This window comes from Sus scrofa, chromosome 3, assembly GCF_054392235.1.
Source record: "Sus scrofa isolate SSC_HxYL_T2T_F1_AM1 chromosome 3, Sscrofa_HxYL_maternal_Yorkshire_Landrace_v2.0, whole genome shotgun sequence".
Lineage (NCBI taxonomy): Eukaryota > Metazoa > Chordata > Mammalia > Artiodactyla > Suidae > Sus > Sus scrofa.
In genome coordinates, this window is record NC_139385.1 from 1,902,045 (window position 1) to 1,918,713 (window position 16,669).

General features: G+C 58.5%; 1 protein-coding gene across 4 annotated transcripts in view; it reads left to right on the plus strand.

The window, feature by feature from the left end:
- Positions 1 to 2,503: 2,503 nt before the first annotated feature.
- Positions 2,504 to 16,669, plus strand: part of AMZ1 (archaelysin family metallopeptidase 1) — a 65,201-nt gene continuing 51,035 nt past the window's right edge. For 2 of the 4 annotated variants that reach the window (XM_085015448.1, XM_085015453.1), the window contains exon 1: positions 9,428 to 9,694. The gene's annotated coding sequence lies outside the window, so the exon portion shown is untranslated. Of the gene's footprint in view, positions 2,850 to 9,427; positions 9,695 to 11,932; positions 12,919 to 16,669 lie in introns of those variants that run through there. The other 2 variants (XM_085015449.1, XM_085015451.1) reach the window with 2 other exon arrangements.

The window sequence follows — 16,669 nt, forward strand, 5'->3', positions numbered from 1 at the left end:
GTGTGTGTGTGTGTGTGTGTGTCCAGGAGTAAGCGTGTGTGTGTGTGTGTGTGTGTGTGCAGGAGTAAGCGTGTGTGTGTGTCCAGGAGTAAGCATGTGTGTGTGTGTGTTTGTGTGTGTGTCCAGGAGTAAGCATGTGTGTGTGTGTGTGTGTGTGTGCTCTTCCCAAGTGGAGTCTGGGTTTCTTAGTGGCCTCCTGGCAGTCCCGCTGGTTTTCAAACCCGCTCAGGCGCCTTGTCCTCCTGCTGTTGGACCCGAGGGCTGGGATGCCTAATACGTGGTTCGAACCACTCACTCCCCAGAGAGGGACTCCACGCCCGCGTCATCGCCCCCTCTCCCAGCTCCCCTCCCAGGGCACTGGGCCTGATCTGACCCCTCTCTTCCCTTCCCACGCAAGTCCGCGTGGATCTGCCTTAGGCCTTGTTTCGCAGGAGTCTCTCTGCCGGGCTCCAGCTTGTTTCCAGTGAGAACTGCTCTCCACGTAGACGTATTTGTGATGTGTTCATGGCGGGAGGGAGCTCTGCGTCGTCCTACTGTCATCTTGATGTCCTCCGGGTTTTCACTTTAAGATGAGATACTGCCCCTTGGGCAGGACTGGCCCTGACTTCGGCACCCTAACTCCACGAGGTCACCAAGCAGGAACCGGCAAATGGTCTCGGGACAGAAGCGCCCCAGCCAGTCAGAATGAGCCCTGGCTCCTGCGCTCCACCGGGCTGCAGCAGCTGTACGCCAGCACGGCCGCCACGCAGCGTCCTCTTCCCAGGGAGAGCGGGCTGGCTTACCCGGGCAGCCGTCCCACTGCAAACGGTGAGCAGTGCTGGGTAAAGTGCCTGCAACGGCGTAGGACACTGAAGGGCCAACAGGAGAGGGGGGAGATGGGATTGCTCAGGTACCAGTCCCTGCAAGAGGGGCCTGGCTCTCAGCTCAGAGAGGGAGGGGGCCCTGCCCTTCAGATGCCCCACTGGGCAGAAACAGTAACTCACGGTCCTCAGTGAGTAGGGACCGAAAAACCAGACAACAGTGGCCTAATATGTGCAGTCACCCAGGAAGTGAAGGTCTTTCCAGGGAATTCCTGTTGTGGCTCAGCAGAAGCGAATCCAGCTAGCATCCATGAGGATGCGGGTTTGATCCCTGGCCTTACTCAGTGGGATAAGGATCCGGTGTTGCTGTGAGCTGTGGTGTAGACCGGCAGCTGTAGCTTCAATTCAGCCCCTAGCCTGGGAACTTCCATATGCTGTGGGTGTGGCCCTAAAAAAGCAAGGGAAAAAAAGTTTCCAAGCAGATGTCCAAGGGGAGAAAATCAGAAAGCTGTAGTCCAGCCAGGTCCTGTGGCCACACCCACCGGCTCCTACATGTCACAGGCCTTGGGGCAGGTCACCCAGCATCTCCCACCTATACGCTGGTACTCGTAAAGCCACCCTCTCTGTGGCCGCAAGCTCCTAGGTTCCAGGGCAAGCCTGGCACCCAGTAGGTCTGTGCACAGCCCACATGCTCTGGGCCAGTCCTCAGCATCCTGCGGTAGCTTGTGGGGCATGCAGCACAGGCTGATTGCCTGAAGTTGGGTGGCTGCTGGCCAGGGCCCTGCAAGAGGGTATATCCATTTGCTACTGCTGGGCAGCAAGCAATCTCAGGCCTGTATCTGGAATCGATGTTTTATTATTTCCGAAGGGTCTGGGGGCCGACCAGGCAGGATTGCCACCCAGGGCTCGCTCTCCTGCGTCTGCGGTGGGTTGGCTGGGGGCTAGCTTAGCCTGTGTGTCCGCTCACCTTCCAGCAGGCCCACCCAGGCTCTTTCACGTGCTACCACAGGGCCCACGAGAGCACAGAAGCATGTCACCCTTGAGGCTTAAGCGCACAACTGGCATAGTGTCAGTGTCATCATTCTGGCCAAAGCAAGTCGCAGGGCAGGCTTAGATTCAAGTGGGGAATAGGCTCCCCTACTCGACAGGAGCAGAGGGTACCATGATTCAGGGAGCAGTGGAGAATCAGTGTCACTTTTAAAGCTGATCTTCCACAGAGGGGAGCCGGGCATCCTTGCCCCAAGTGGGCCGAAGGTGAGTGGCGAGGCCTTGGTCCTCAGGGAGCCACTGACCTGTCTGAGCTGGGCCTTCACCCCGGTGTGTGACAGTAGTCCAGCCTCAGGACACAACCATGAGCTCTGGTGAGCCAGGCTTACTCCTCAGGCAGCTTTGCAGCCTGGACACGCGGTTTGCCGAATGACTGAGTGACCTGTGTCCTGGAGCATGTAGCCCAGAGCATGTCCCAGAGGCACCTCCTCGGGTGCAAGCCTGGTCCAAGGTGGGGGTGTCTCCCCTGGTGGGAGCATCTGCCCTTGCCTGCTTGGGCGCCCGAGGATGCAGAGACCTCGAGTCTCGTCCCCTCCATGGAGGCTGTCTTCCCTGCACTCGGCTGCTCCTGTCAGAGCCAAGATGTGTCGCCATGGAAACTGCTTGGCAAACACGCCGGCAGGCAGAGGCGGCAAACAGCAGCTCAGGCGCTTGTTGGAGTGAGGGTGGCGGGGACGGCGTGAGCAGGCACACCCGGCTGTGTGTGTGTGTGACTGTGTGGGGGACGTGAGTGCTCGGGGCAGGGTGCCGGGAGTGAGCGGGAGCAGGCATGCGGGTGCACACGTGTGCATGGAGGCAGGTGTGTCCGTGTGGGTGTGCTCCGAGTGCTGTGCACGGCGGGGACGCTGGGCGTGAGCAGGGATGTGTGTGCTCCTGCTGTGATGCGGGGCAGCACGCCCACCTGGCTGAGCGCTCACTTTGGACCGGGCGTTGCACTGGGCACTAGCGGAAACGGCCCTGACCCCCAGCGAGCGGTTGCCGGTGAAGACAGACACTGGTCAGGTAATCGTGTCACTGGCGCGCGTGATGGGGGCTTCTGGGAAGCAGCCCTGGGCCTGAACCCCAGGTGTGGAGTGGGAGTCCTCCCTGCAAGGGGAGGGGCCCGTGCTTCGGGTGGGGACCTGCCCGGGGAGGGGCTGGCGCAGATGGGGAGGGCAGCTGGGGGTGGCGGCCAGGGCTCTGGTGGCACCCCCATAAGGTTGGGACTTACCCTAATTCGGGAAACCCTAGGGTGGTGTGGTGCCAGGAGAGGAGGGTGCCCTCCAGACAGAGAGACCCCGGAGGGAGGAAGAGGGTGGTGTTTGGGTTGGAGCGGGGGCGGGGGCATGGCAGCTGCCAGGGCGAGGTGTGGGTGGGGTGGCCAGGGCCCCGAAGGCTCCTTGGGAAGGTGGGGCTTCATACCAAGAGCGACGGGGAGTCCTTGACAGGCTCCTGTGGCCACTCGGCTTCGTCTGGCTCCGGTGTGTGGCTTGGAAGGGGCGTGGTGGGCGGCCTGGCCTGGGGCGGGGGGCAGTCAAGAGCTGTTTCAGAGGCTGATCAGACGCAGCCTGGCCTCTGCAGGCTGACTCTGGCCCGCCCAGGACCTCCGCTCCTCACCTTCCCTGCCCGCCTCCCACCCCTCCTGTGCCTGCTTGCAGAAGCTTCTGGGCCGTGGCTTCTGAGGATTCAAACCGGCCACAAAGCTGGGACCCCTCAGGCAGGGCTCAGTGTGGCCAGGGGCAGTCCGCCCACCGCCCTGCACTGGACTCTGGGGCTATGGAAGTCCCCTGTCCAAGGGCTGTGGCCCCTTGGCCAGGTGTCCCCACGCTGAGCCCTCAGGACCGCTGTGTGCACCGAACAGGAGTCCTGGCCCGAAACCTTCCAGAGCGTGGTGCTGGCCCTCCCCACGGCGCCATCAGCCCTGTGACCTCCCAGGTGGGGGCAGGATGGCCTCGTCCTACAGTCGGTCGAGGAGATGGGGGTGGGGCAGCCCATCTGTCAGGTGTCACCGCGGGGCTCAGGCTCAGTCCTGGAAACCCCCGAGTCTGCCCTGCTCTGGGCACCCGAGGCCCAAGCTGTCGTTGCTCTTGGGGACCAAATGCTGGGGCTGTGGTTACTCGGTGCGCAGAGGGGTGACATCCAGGTCCAAGGGGGACGTTGTCAGGCACCCAGCGTCCAGACTGAGCCTGCTGGGGACCGATGTCAGCAGGCCTGGCCCCGTCCCGAGGAGGCTCCTGTGGTCCGGGAGACTTCTCCGAGCCCTGCCCTGCTCCTCCGTCCCTGTTGTAGAAGTGGCAGCTGGGGACTCTGTGTCCCCTGACCGCACAAACCACTGAGGGGAAGGGAGGGGGACATGGTGGGGGGAGATTGGCCAGAGCATCCCTGGACGCCAAGGGCCCCCCACCCCCGAGCCTTGGCTGAGCCAGCGGGAAGCCCGGGCCTCCTGCGCTGCCACCGGGAGGGTCAGGGCCTCGGGGTGTGTGCATGTTTGGGGACCTGCACTGAGCCCGCCCCCTCGGCCCAGCAGGCCTGGCTGCCCTCGGGAGAGAACAAGGGCTTTCGGACCTGGGCACCCAGAGCAAATACGAATTGGAGCTCAGAGGGCGGCCTCACAGGCTAGGGGCAGGAGGCTGGCCTGAGCTGGAACCCCCCACCTCGCTCTGCACCCCATACCCTCAGGAGGGCCCTTCTCATGCCGGGGGTGCAGGCCAAGCCCCCTTGTCCTGCCTCTAAGGCCAGGGGCTCCTGTACCCCCCCAGGCCTGAAGGGATCCTCAGCCAGCCCTGGACAGGGGATGGGGCCCCAGCACGAGTGCAGCCTGGCACTGAATAGGCACTCAGGAAATGGTCCCTTTAGAGTGGCTGCTGGGCACCTGCCCAGGGGGCCTGGAGGAGGCCTTGACTGTGTCCCTGCCCCACTGCAGCAGACCCTGAGGCCCGCAGGCCCGAGGTCCTCCCCACGACCCCTCTCTGGGCCGCGCCTGACCCCCTCCCCAACCCACCGCTCCCAGGTGACTAGTGAAAGGCGTGGTGATGCCTGCTTGGGCCATCTGAGCCCCCTTGTCCTTGTTCCAGAGCCGGGACCCCATGCCCAGTCCCCTGTAGCCCTTGCACGCTTCACTCCAGACCCAAAGGCCCTGCCCAGCTGGGTGTCCCACCTTTGCTCACGCTGTCCCCTCTGGCGGGAGGACCCCATCTCTGCCCAGAGACCCCAGCTCGGCTCATCTTGCCCACTTCACGTGGCATAAGCTCCACAGAGCCTGTCATGCCTGCCCTTGCCCTTGTCTGCTGCCCCTGGGCAGAAGGGACACGCCGCCCCCAGCTCAGCCCCCAGCACACAGCAGGTGTCGAAGTGTTGGCTGAGTTAGTGGCTGCTGTGTTCTAAGGACCTGCCGAGTGCTGAGAACGTTCTGGATGTTTTCCTGATCCTTTCAACAACCGTATGAGACATTTTCTTATTTTCCAATTTGTATAAGTTTCCTGAGGCTGCCATAACCTGTGACCGTACACAGGGCAGGAGGGATGGGGAACACTGAGAACGCAGATATTTATTTTCTCTGTTCCGGAGGCTGGAAATCCAAAGTCAGGGCGTTGGCAGGGCCGCCCTCCCTCCAGAGGCTCCGGCAGGTCCTTCCTGCCCTTCCAGCATCTGTGGCTCTGGCGTTGCTTGGCTTGTGGCCAAGCCCTCCACCTCTGCGCTGCTGTCACTTGGCCTTCTTCCCTCTGAGTCTCTTCTGTGTCTTAGAAGCACTCCTGCCCTTGGACCAAGGGCCCACCGTAAGCCAGAAAGAGCTGATCTTGACGTTCTTACCTTGGTTATCTCTGCAAGAACATTATTCCAAATAAGATCCCATTCTGATGGTCCAGGTGGGCACAGCTCTCGGGGGCATCTAGTCACCGCCCTGCAGGGAAACAGATGCAGCGTTGGCTGCCCGAAGCCTCAGCTGGCTTCGGCCTGGGTTCAGTCGCTGCTTCTCTTTTCTGGGGGGTCTGGTATTGGGCACCTCCCAGTGTAGGGCAAGGATCCTTCTGGATGAGCAGGGGGCTTGCTTGGATTTCCAGCTTCGCATGCAAACCAGGCAGCTGAAAGGAGGAGAGGCCACTCCAGGCTTTTTTTTTTTTTACTCAGATGAATTTATCACATCTGTAGTTGTATAATGATCATCACAATCCAGTTTCACAGGATTTCCATCCCACAACCCAGCACATCCCCCCACCCCCCAAACTCTCTCCTCCAGAGACCATAAGTTTTTCAATGTCCGTGACTCAGCATCTGTTCTGTGAAGAAGTTCCGTCTGTCCTTTTTTCAGGTTTCACATGTCAGTGAAAGCATTGGATGTTGGTGTCTCATTGTACGGCTGACTTCACTTAGCATGATAGTTTCTAGGTCCGTCCATGTTTCTAAAAATGCTGGTATTTCATTCCTCTTAATGGCTGAGTAATATTCCATTGTGTGTATGTACCACATCTTCTTGATCCACTCCTCTGCTGATGGACATTGAGGTTGTTTCCAGGTCTCGGCTATTGCAGATGGTGCTGCAGTGAACATCGGAGTACATGTGTCTTTGCGAGTTGTGGTTTTCTCTGGATAGATGCCCAGGAATGGGATTGCTGGATCAAATGGTAGCTCTATGTTTAGTTTTCTGAGGCATCTCCATTCTGTTTTCCACAGTGGTTGCACCAGTTTACAGTCCCACCCACAGTGTCATAGGGTTCCTTTTTCTCCACACCCTCTCCAGCACTTACTGTTTGTAGACTTTCGGATGATGGCCTTTCCGGCTGGTGGAAGGTGGTGCCTCACAGTGGTTTTGATGTGCATGTCTCTAATGAGGAGTGGTGTTGAACATCTTTCCATGTGTTTTTGGCCATCCATATGTCTTCTTTGGAGAATCATCTGTTTAGATTTTCTGCCCATTTTTTGATGGCCCCTCCAGGCTTGATAGGTAATTACTCTTCCAGCTCCTCTCCCTTCCTGGCCACAGCCGAGTTGGGGCAGCAGGTGGGGGAGGCGACATCCCACAGCTCTGTGTAACAACTGGTTTTGAGACAGAGCACCACGCATGGCTCAGGTTCCAAGTTCTCTGTCCCCCACAGTAATAAACGGGAACATCCTGACAGCTACTCGTGTCACAAGTCCGGCCTTGTGAGCCAGAATCTATCTGTAGGAATTTATCCCAAGGGGGGGAAATCAGATATCTGCACGACAAAGATTTAGGGAAATAAGACTATTGCAGTGCTGTACATACGCACACATATATTGGCTATTTTCATAATGTATACACACTATCTTACACTATTATACTGGTGTGTGTGTGTGTGTGTGTGTGTGATGTAATATCGAGGCTGGGAAAACCCAGAACGTCCCAAACCAGGTGATTCCTCCATGAAACAAAACAGCGCAGACAAGATGACGATGCCAGTTTCTGGCTATGGACAGGGCGACAGGGAAGGGTGCCCTGTGACAAAGCTGCCGGCAGAACAGGGTCTGCAGTCTGTGCACCTCTTAAAGATACTGTGTGTAAATGTTGAGAACAAAAATTATGAAAAGGATGTCAAAGTTAAGGAGGCTACTCACCTCTCGATGGTTGGACTAGGAGGTCTTTTTCGGTTTTGTTTTTAAATTTTTTTTTTTAAGAACTTTCCAAATCCTCTACAATGGACATCTATTGTTGCCGCATCATTTCTCCAGGCAGAAACAAAATTCCCCAGCCGAGCTGGGGAGGATGGTGACACATCCCTCAGCCATCCGTGGGGGCCCTTCTCCCGATGAGGCCGGGCAGGCGGGGTGGGCGGGCTGTCGGGAAGCTGGCAGAGTCCGGAGCTGGGGCAGCTTTTGGTTCAAAGCCCTTCTCGTAAAGGTTTCCAGGGGGGCAAAGGGCAGCCGGAGGACGTCTGCTCTCTGGGGCTGGAGCGGTAAGGCCGGCCTTCGGGACCAGGCTTCTCTCTGTGCCGGGAGTCCTCGCCCACCCTGGGGTGCTGGCCCCGGGCAGAGGGGTGCTGTCCTAAGGCCACTGGCTGTGGGGGCTGAATGGGAGGCCGTGACCAGCCACCATGACCTGGAGATGGGACAAACGGTGGCCCTCACTGAAGGTGAGTGTCCTGAGAACTGACCCCTCCCTCCCCGTGTCCAGCTCCCTCGGCCCACCCCCCAGGCAGCACCCTTGTGGGGACAGGCCTGGAGGAAGCCGGCCAGGCAGGTCTTTGCCTCCCAAAAGCACAGGAGGAAGCTCCTCCTGGGGTGGCCAGGAGGCGGGAGGGTCTTCCTGGCGACCCCGGTGACCTTGGGGATGACATGGGGTGTCTCCCCCCACCACGGTCCTAACATGGAGCCCAGTGAAGAGCTGGCACTCGGAATAGCAGCTGCTGTATTGGGTCCATGGCAGGAAAGCAGGGGTGAAGTGCACGGCTCAGCTTGTGTGGGGGATGGGACCCGCTTCTGCTCTGTCCACCTCCCCGGAACGGCCGGGCCTGCACGGCAGGTACGTCAGTGCCCTGTCAGGAAGGCCTGGTGACCCTGGGGCTGGGAGGGGGCCCAGGAGGAGTGCTGGGGAGGGGACAGGATGCTGGTGTCCCTTGCGCAGCGCAGCTGGAGGGGGCCCCTGCGGCTTGGGCCGCATTCTCTACCAGGAGCGAGGACAGCTCAGGACAGGGCCCGTGCCACCGTGGGTCCCCACAGAACTGAAGCAAGGAGGGACCCGTGAGCAGCTGCCACCGCCCTCGCTCAGCGGCCTGAGAAGTATGATCAAAAGCACGGAGGCCGCCGAGCCTCCTGGGGCCCAGATGCCCTCCCCGAGCATCGCAGCCGCTGCCCAGGTGGAGGCTGTTCTCAGGAGCCCAGTGAGGCTCCGCAGCCCTCCTCGGCCTCCGCCAGAACCGGCCTGCCACGTGGGAATGTCCCCTTGGCCATGCCGGCCTCCTAGGAGCTGCACATGGGAGGCGGGCCACAGGGCCCTTCTCCTGGGACAAGGGGGCCCAGAGAGGGCGTGTGGTTGAGACTCGGGGGACAGGGCTGCCCAGCCTGTATCTCCCGGGATAGAGACCAGGTGGACCAAAGGCAGCAGGACCACCTCCGAGGAGCCACGGTGTTTGTGCTGTGAACACGTGCTGAACAGAGCCCCAGCTGCTCTCCGGGGGTGGCGGGGGTCAGCCCTGGCTCTGCTCTCTGGGTGGACCTGTCACTCCCCCTGCCTCCTCCTCAGTGTTTTCTATAAAATGGGGACACACCGGATAGTTATCTCCCAGGCTGGAGATAATTCGCTTGGAGCATTTAGTGTATCGTGCCTGGCAGACGAAAACTTCTGAAAAAAAAAAGCATTACCGCATGTTCATAGGGACGATGAAGGGACGTCTCCAGGGGGAGCAGGGGTGACAGGCTAGGCTGCGCGTCCCCACAGTGCGGGGTAACCCGGATGCCAGTGCCGCCGCGGGGCAGCTCTGGTTTCCGTCTCACCTGGGGCTTTTCTCGGTCTTGCGGGCTCACGCCTCTCACCTGTTGGGCTGAGAGCTCAGGCTCCACCCTCCCCGCTCTTCCCCAGGTGTTTCTGGCACAGTCGGGGGCGTGCCACACGTGCTCTTCGAGAACTTAGCAGGGTCGGCGGCGTCAGTAAAGCCGCCTTTCAGGACCGGGGTACCTGCCTGCTGCTCTGCCCGCCGTGGCCCGCGCCGTGGTGCACCCGCGGCGGCAGGAGGGGGTGCGGCGGCCCCCCGAGGCGCCCCCATTGCACTTTCCCCGGGTCCCTCCTCGGTCCCTGCCCCTTGGTGCTGACGTCACGCTGGGACCTCCTCGATTTCCGCGGCCCATGCCACGCGCCCACGCTGCCCTCGGCCCCGCACCGCCTCTGCCAGCTCCCGCGGGCGCAGGGCTGCCAGGTAGGGGCGCGGCGGGGAGGACGGAGGCGCACAGCGGGGAGCAACTGGGGTGCGCGGCCCGCAGGTCGGAGCGCGCGGGGGGAACCCGGGCGCAGCGAGGAGGCCTGGGGGTGCGAGGGAAGGGGTGCGGTGGGGAGGCCGAGGGGCGCCGGGACCGGGGCGGGGACCAGGAGGGACCAGCGGGGTGGGTGGGACGACTCCGGCACCCCGAGCTGAGCGGGGGCGCAGTGTTAGGGCCGGGACGCCCGGCAAAGCCGCAGCGCCGCGTCCAGCCGCGCAAGCCGGGAGGACGCTCTGGCGGCGGCCGCCGGGGTCGGCGAGGACACGGAGGGCGGGCGCGGTGGGGCAGGTGGTGGGAAGTCGGGGACCCGCGTGTCGAGGAGGGTTTGGTGCAGTGGTGAGCTCCGGGCTCAGCGCCGGAGTCAGGACTTCCCGGCGGCGTGGGCGCTGCAGAGAGGAGCCCGGGGACCCCTTCCGGCCTTCTGCTCCAAGGGGAGGGCGACCTGTGGGCTGTTCCCCATCCTGGGGATGGGAGCAAACAGGCCGAGGGAGAGTCCAGAGCGGCGCACGGAAAGGGGGCATTTCCTGCCAGGGCCAGGTGGGTGTGGACCGCCCCCAGGGAGCCTGGGAGGGGCACAGACCGGCCTGACCACCTAGGTACCGGTGGACGAGGCTCAGCTGCTGTCTTCCTGTTTGTCGGGCAAGAAGGCAGCATCTTTAGCCCAGAAACGCAGAGATGCCGAACTTGAGAACGCTTTCAGGGTGGGAGGGGAACAAGCGTCCTGCCTGCTGGTCTCCAGGAAGGGAACCTACACATTAGGGTGGCAGCCAGGGCTTGGAGGGGAGGCGGCTGCACCAGGAAGCGGGGGGTCTGACGCCCAGACCTCCCCTGCGGTTGAAGCCCTGGCGAATGGAAACCTCGGAGATGTGTGAAACCCCAAACCTTCACATCTCTTCTGCGTGGGGCTGCTTGGGAGGCGGACAGTAATGAATAGCTCGATGCAGCTGCTGGGGTGTTTTGCAAAGCGTATTCAGAATCCCAAGAATCAGAGGGTGCTTTCTTGCCAGAGTCGGAGGCAGCAGTCCAGTGGGTTGGGGAAGCAGGTGCCCGAGCTGAGGGGTGTGGGCAGCCTGCCCTTCGGGAGTGGAAGTGGCCTGGACCAGCACATGCCCTTCCCCCGCCTCTGCTGGACAGTGGGTGGGAGAGGGGGCTGTGGGCGCCCCAGGGAAAAGGGAGGAGGGTGGAAAGATGTGGCGGTCGTCCCGGTGTTGGCAGTGGCCGGGCAGAGACATCCCACCGTGTGTTGATGGTGAGACCTCTGCTTCTGGAGGCCCATGGGCATGTGAAAGCTCTGGCTCCAGGGCAAGGCATGGCTTTGAAATCCCGCCTGGCTGCTGCCCAGCCCTGTGACCGTGGCTCCAGTTTCCCCGTCTGAGACATGGGCACCACACTAGGACTTGCTACAGCATAAGGCTGCACATGGAATGAGATGATACAGGCGCGTGGCCAGTGTCCCGTGCTCGGATGAGGAGCAGAGGAGAGCAGAGGACGGAGGCAGTGGGGAGTCTCGGTTCAGAGGTCTCCCTTCAGTGGGGGCAGGGAAGCACCTGCTCTGGCTGCGGCTCCCCCCACGTCCCCCGGCAGCCTTGGTCTCTGCCTGCATCTAGCCTCTGCTTCTGCGCCAGGGGTAGCCTTGTGCAGAAATGACCTGGCAGGACAGAAGGGTCAGGCGAGGCTTTCCCTTAATGACCCAGCAGGAGATCATGGCTGCTTGGGGGCTTGGGAGGAGGTGCTGTCTGGTCTGGGCCGACAGATGGCTGGACCCCGGAGAGGGTGGACAGGGATCCACACCTGCTGGGGCCCATCCTGGGGCGCCTTGTCCTGCTGACCACCAGCCCGTGCTGCTCGGCGGGTAACGTGGCCATGTCTTCAGCTCTTGAGACTCCTGCATGGCTGGCGGGCCAGAGGTTCTGGGTCAGGGCAGGCGTGGGGTGTCTTGGGCTCATCCCAGGCCCCTGTTTCCCATTCCAAGCACGTGTGCCCAGCATGGCCCTGGTGGGCGTGCAAGCGGTTGTCCCAGGAAAGAGGACTCAGTGAAGCAGTGGTTCTCAGAGTGTGTCCGGGGGCCCTGCAGCCAGCCCTCAGGTCAGCACCATGCGCACAGCAAGACGGACATGTGACCTCAGGCGAGCGCTGCTAAGGGAGGCGGGACTCTGTGTCCTTGTGTGTCACACAGTTCTCAGCTTTAAGTTCAGGCCCCATATGTGACAGATAAAGCATGACGAAGGAAAGCTCTCCGCATTCTGGTAAGTGCAGAAGGGCCAGCGATGGAGACACGGAAGCTGCAGCGCTGGCACCTGCGGCCGCCTTGGAAATATCGGTTCTGGCTTGGGTCCTTCTGGTGTACAGGACCTGTCCTGACCGGTTCTGGGCCAGTGACTTGGTCCTCTGCACCGCCGAGACATTTACTTTTTGGGCACAAGTCACTCCTGGGATGGATGTGCCAGGACCTTGAACTTATGATAGAAAACAGCTGTTTTCATTTCCCGAGGCTTTGCCTGGCTTCAAGGTATTTTCCGGCAGCAAAGCCTCTGAGCGGGGCCTGTGGGTGAAAAGGGGCAGTGGGTGCTGGCAGGAAAGACCCTTTGGGGGTAGAAGTAGGTCCTGCAGACGAGCCCAGAGTGGCCCTAGACAGTGTTTATTTTTATTGCCTTTGATTGTCTGCCTGCGTCTCCGCCAGGAGTCAGGGTACCACATCTGAATTCTGGTGGGCTGTGCAACCTGGGCACGTGGCCTGCCCTCTCTGAGCCTCCATCTCCCTGCCTATAAGACGTGTGGATACCGAAGTTGAGGGTTCGGAGGAGATGCTGGGTCAAGAAGTGGCCTTGGGGTTTACGGGATGGTGGACCCGTAAGAAGGGATGTCCTCGGACGTTGGTGTCTGTCCCAGATTCACCTCCTTACGGAAGCTGGCCCTTAGGGACACTGGGCCTCCGAGAGGCCCCCGCTGCCCCAGAGGAGTGATGAGTAGGCCACTCTCAATTACAGAAAGAACCGTTCCTCGCCGACTGTGACACCAGGGAATGATGTAGCGGAAACGGCCAGCGGCGAAGGCTGCTGCCTGCTCCAGCTCGCTGCGGTGAGGGCGTTTGTGAGCAGAGGGTCTGGGGAGAGCCGAGAGCACGTGTGCCTGTCCCATGACCTGCATCCAGGAGCAAAAATAGGTGGGTGTGACGCACGTGGTGTCAGCTGCTCGGGGCAGCTCGCTGGGCTCAGGGCTGACCTTGGATAGGAGCTGGCACCTCCTCCTCCTCCTCTGCAGCCTCATTCTGGGCCAGAGAGGCAGGTGGAATCGTGCCTCCTCGCCTGGAAGGAAACCAAGCATAGTGGGATTGAAGGTCAGAAGGCCAAGTTCAGGCCAGAGCTCCAGGGGCCTTCAGGGCACTTACCCCTCAAGGCTTCCTGGGCACCTCTTTGCAGCCCACAGCCCACTGATCGCTCCTGAAGCTTCTTGGAGGGTCCTTCTGCACCCCGAGGACACCGGGAAAGGGGTTTCTAAAGGCTGGCCTGCAGCCTCACACAGCTCGCTCACCCTGTCCTCCCCACCCCAGGGGGAGGCCAGAGCCCTAAGCAGAGCCTTGGGGCTGGTGATGGGCCCCATGCCCCCTGCACACCCCACTCTGAGCCACGCTGGCCTCCATGCTCCTCCCGCGCCCAGCTGTGTGTGCCTGTGAGCGTAACTCAAGCCAGGTTCAGGCGCTTGCTGCTCATAAACCAGTAATTCAAGAGGTAGGTGTCGGTAGAAAGGACGGCTGCTTTAAAATCCAAAAGCCGGCGACCTGCGGAGGTGGTGGATGCGTGTCCAGAGACCAGCGCCGAAGACTCTGCTCAGCCGTGACCGTTTTTAAGGGAAAAAGGGGGGAGAATCTCAGGGAGTCCTGGAGGCAGGAGCTTGGGCGCTGCATCCTCCTCCATCACGTGCAGACTGGCTGACTCGCTTCGGATGCCATCCTGTCCCAGTGACCTGCCTGCAGGATGGCTAAGGGGGCCACTGGGGTAGAGAGCTGGTCGTTCTGACTCCTGATGTCGTCATTCTTACCTCTTTTCAGCTGGGAAAAGAATAACAGGTGAGGCCAGGTGAGGGGTGCGTTCGGGGGAGCCCAGGTCAGGGGTGAGTTTCAGTTGCTCAGTGGTCTCATTCCCATAATTAGATTCTTTCAAGGCGAGAGGGGAAGAGGAAGGGGCCAGAGGAGCTGCTTTCCTGGGTGCGTGTGCCGCGGGGCCTTTGCACACGCTCCTGCCCTCGGGGCAGCCCCTGCCCCCACCCGCTCCCTCCCTCCCTCCCTCCCGCCTGCTCAGATCCTACTTTCTCGGAACCCCCTGTGGTCCCTCTCTCGGAAAAGGCGGCGCAGCCCTGCCCTCCTGAGCCCCATCCCGGCTCTGCCTCCTCCTCTTCCAGCAGCATCTGTCACCTCCTAACACACCAGACAACTTATTCTATTGCCTTGCTTTTTATGCCAGACGCCTCTGGAACTTAAGCTCCCTGAGGCCGGGAGCCCTGCTGGGTCCACGGGTGTTGGCTGAGCTGCATTAAGGGCAGGTCCTTGGTGTCCGTGGGGTGGATGAAGGAAGGAGGCCAGGGGTGGGGGGGCTGCTGTTGCGCTGGGACCCTGCCCCGCTCCCTTTGGAAAGGCTGACCGCGTCCTCCTGGGCACACGGTCTGTCCTCACTGGGTCCTCTTCGCCTGTTGTCTTGTTACCGACCAGGGTTCTTGGCCTCCTCCATCAATGGAAGTTGATAAGTAGCCAGACAGAAAGTCCAGGCAGGGCTTTCCTGGGGCCCCTGCTGCAGCAGGAGGAGCAAAAACAAGCTCCAGGTTCCCTTGCTCCCTCGCTGTGACCCCTGGGGGGGGGCAGGGGTCAGGCAGAAGGTGGCTCAGGTGGTCTGTGTGCAGGGGCTGTGGCCAGTCCACGCTTTTGCGCCTGGCTCTTTGGAAGTGGCAGTTTTTGGATGTTGTGTATCTCGTCTGTATTTTTACACAGACCGCTATTTTTAGTCCCTTATAGTTATTTTTTTTTTCAGTTGATTCACAGTGTTTTGTCAATTTCTGCTGTACAGCAAAGTGACCCGGTTATACAAATACATACATTCTTTTTCTCACATTATCTTCCATCACGTTCTATCACAAGTGACTAGATATGGTTCCCAGTGCTATACAGCAGGACCTCATTGCTTATCCATTCTAAATGCAATAGTTTGCATCTACTAACCCCCAACTGCCAGTCCATCCCACTCCCTCCACCTCAGCAACCACAAGTCTGTTCTCCAAGTCCATGAGTTTGTTACTTTTGTGTAGATAGGTTCATTTGTGCCCTATATTAGATTCCAGATATGTGATATCATATGGTGTTTGTCTTTCTCTAGCTGCCTTCATGCAATGTGAGAGTCTCTAGTTCCGTCCATGTTGCTGCAAGTGGCATTGTTTTATTCTTTTTTATGGCTGAGTAGTATTCCATTGTGTATATATGTACCACATCTTCTTAATCCAATCATCTGTCAGTGAACATTTAGGTTGTTTCCATGTCTTGAATATTGTGAATAGAGCTGCTATGAACATAGGGGTGCATGTTATTTTTTTGAATGAAAGTTTTGTCCAGCTGTTTGCCCAGGAGTGGGGCTGCTGGGTCTTATGGTAGTTCTATAGTTAGTTTACTGAGGTACCTCCATGCTGTTTTCCATAGTGGTTGTACCACTTTCCATTCCCACCAGCAGTGTAAGAGGGTTCCCTTTTCTCCACACCCTCTCCAGCACTACTAATGATGGCCATTCTGACTGGTGTGATGGGATGTCTCAGAGTAGTTTTGGTTTGCATTTCTCTAATAATCAGTGATGTTGAGCATTTTTTCATGTGCTTGTTGGCCATCTGTATGTCTTCCTTGAAGAAATGTCTGTTCAGGTCTTCTGCCCATTTTTCAGCTGGGTTGTTGGTTTTTTTGCTGCTGAGTTGTATGAGCTGTTTGTATATTTTGGAGATTAAGCCTTTGTCAGTTGCATCATTTGAAACTATTTTCTCCCATTCTGTTGCCTTTTTTTTTTAATGGTTTCCTTTGCTGTGCAAAAGCTTGTAAGTGTAATTAGGTCCCATTGGTTTATTTTTGTTATTTCTATTGCCTTGGGAGACTGACCTAAGAAAACATTTGTGTGATCAATGTCAGAGAATGTTTTGCCTATGTTCTCTTCTAGGAGTTTGATGGTATCTTGTTTTAGGATTAAGTCTTTAAGCCATTTTGAGTTTATTTTTGTGCAGGGTGAGAGGGTATGTTCTAATTTCACTGAATTACATGCAGCTGTCCAATTCTGCCAGCACCTCTTGCTGAAGAGACTGTCTTTTTCCCATTTTTTATTCTTGCCTCCTTTGTCTAAGATTAATTGGCCATAAGTGTCTGGGTTTATTTCTGGGTTCTCTATCTGTTCCATTGGTCGGTCTGTCTGTTTTGGTACCAGTACCACACTGTCTTGATGACTGTGGCTCTGTAATATTGCCTGCAGTCTGGGAGAGTGATGCCTCCTGCTTGGTTTTTGTTCCTCAGGATTGCTTTGGCAATTCTGGGTCCTTTGTGGTTCCACATAAATGTTTGGATTGTTTGTTCTAGTTCTATGAAAAATGTCATGGGTAATTTGATAGGGATTGCATTAAATCTGTAGATTGCTTTGGGTAGTATGGCCATTTTAATGATATTAACTCTTCCAATACAGGAGCATGGAATATTTTGCCATTTCTTTGAATCCTCTTTATTTACTTTTTATTACTCAATTTTGTTACATTTGTAGTTGTACAATGATCATCACAACCAAATTTTATAGCATTTCCATCCCAAACCCTCAGTGCGTTCCCTCACCCCCCAACCTGTCTCATTTGGAAACCATCGGTTTTTCAAAGTCTGTGAGTCAGTACCTGTTCTGCAAAGAAGTTCG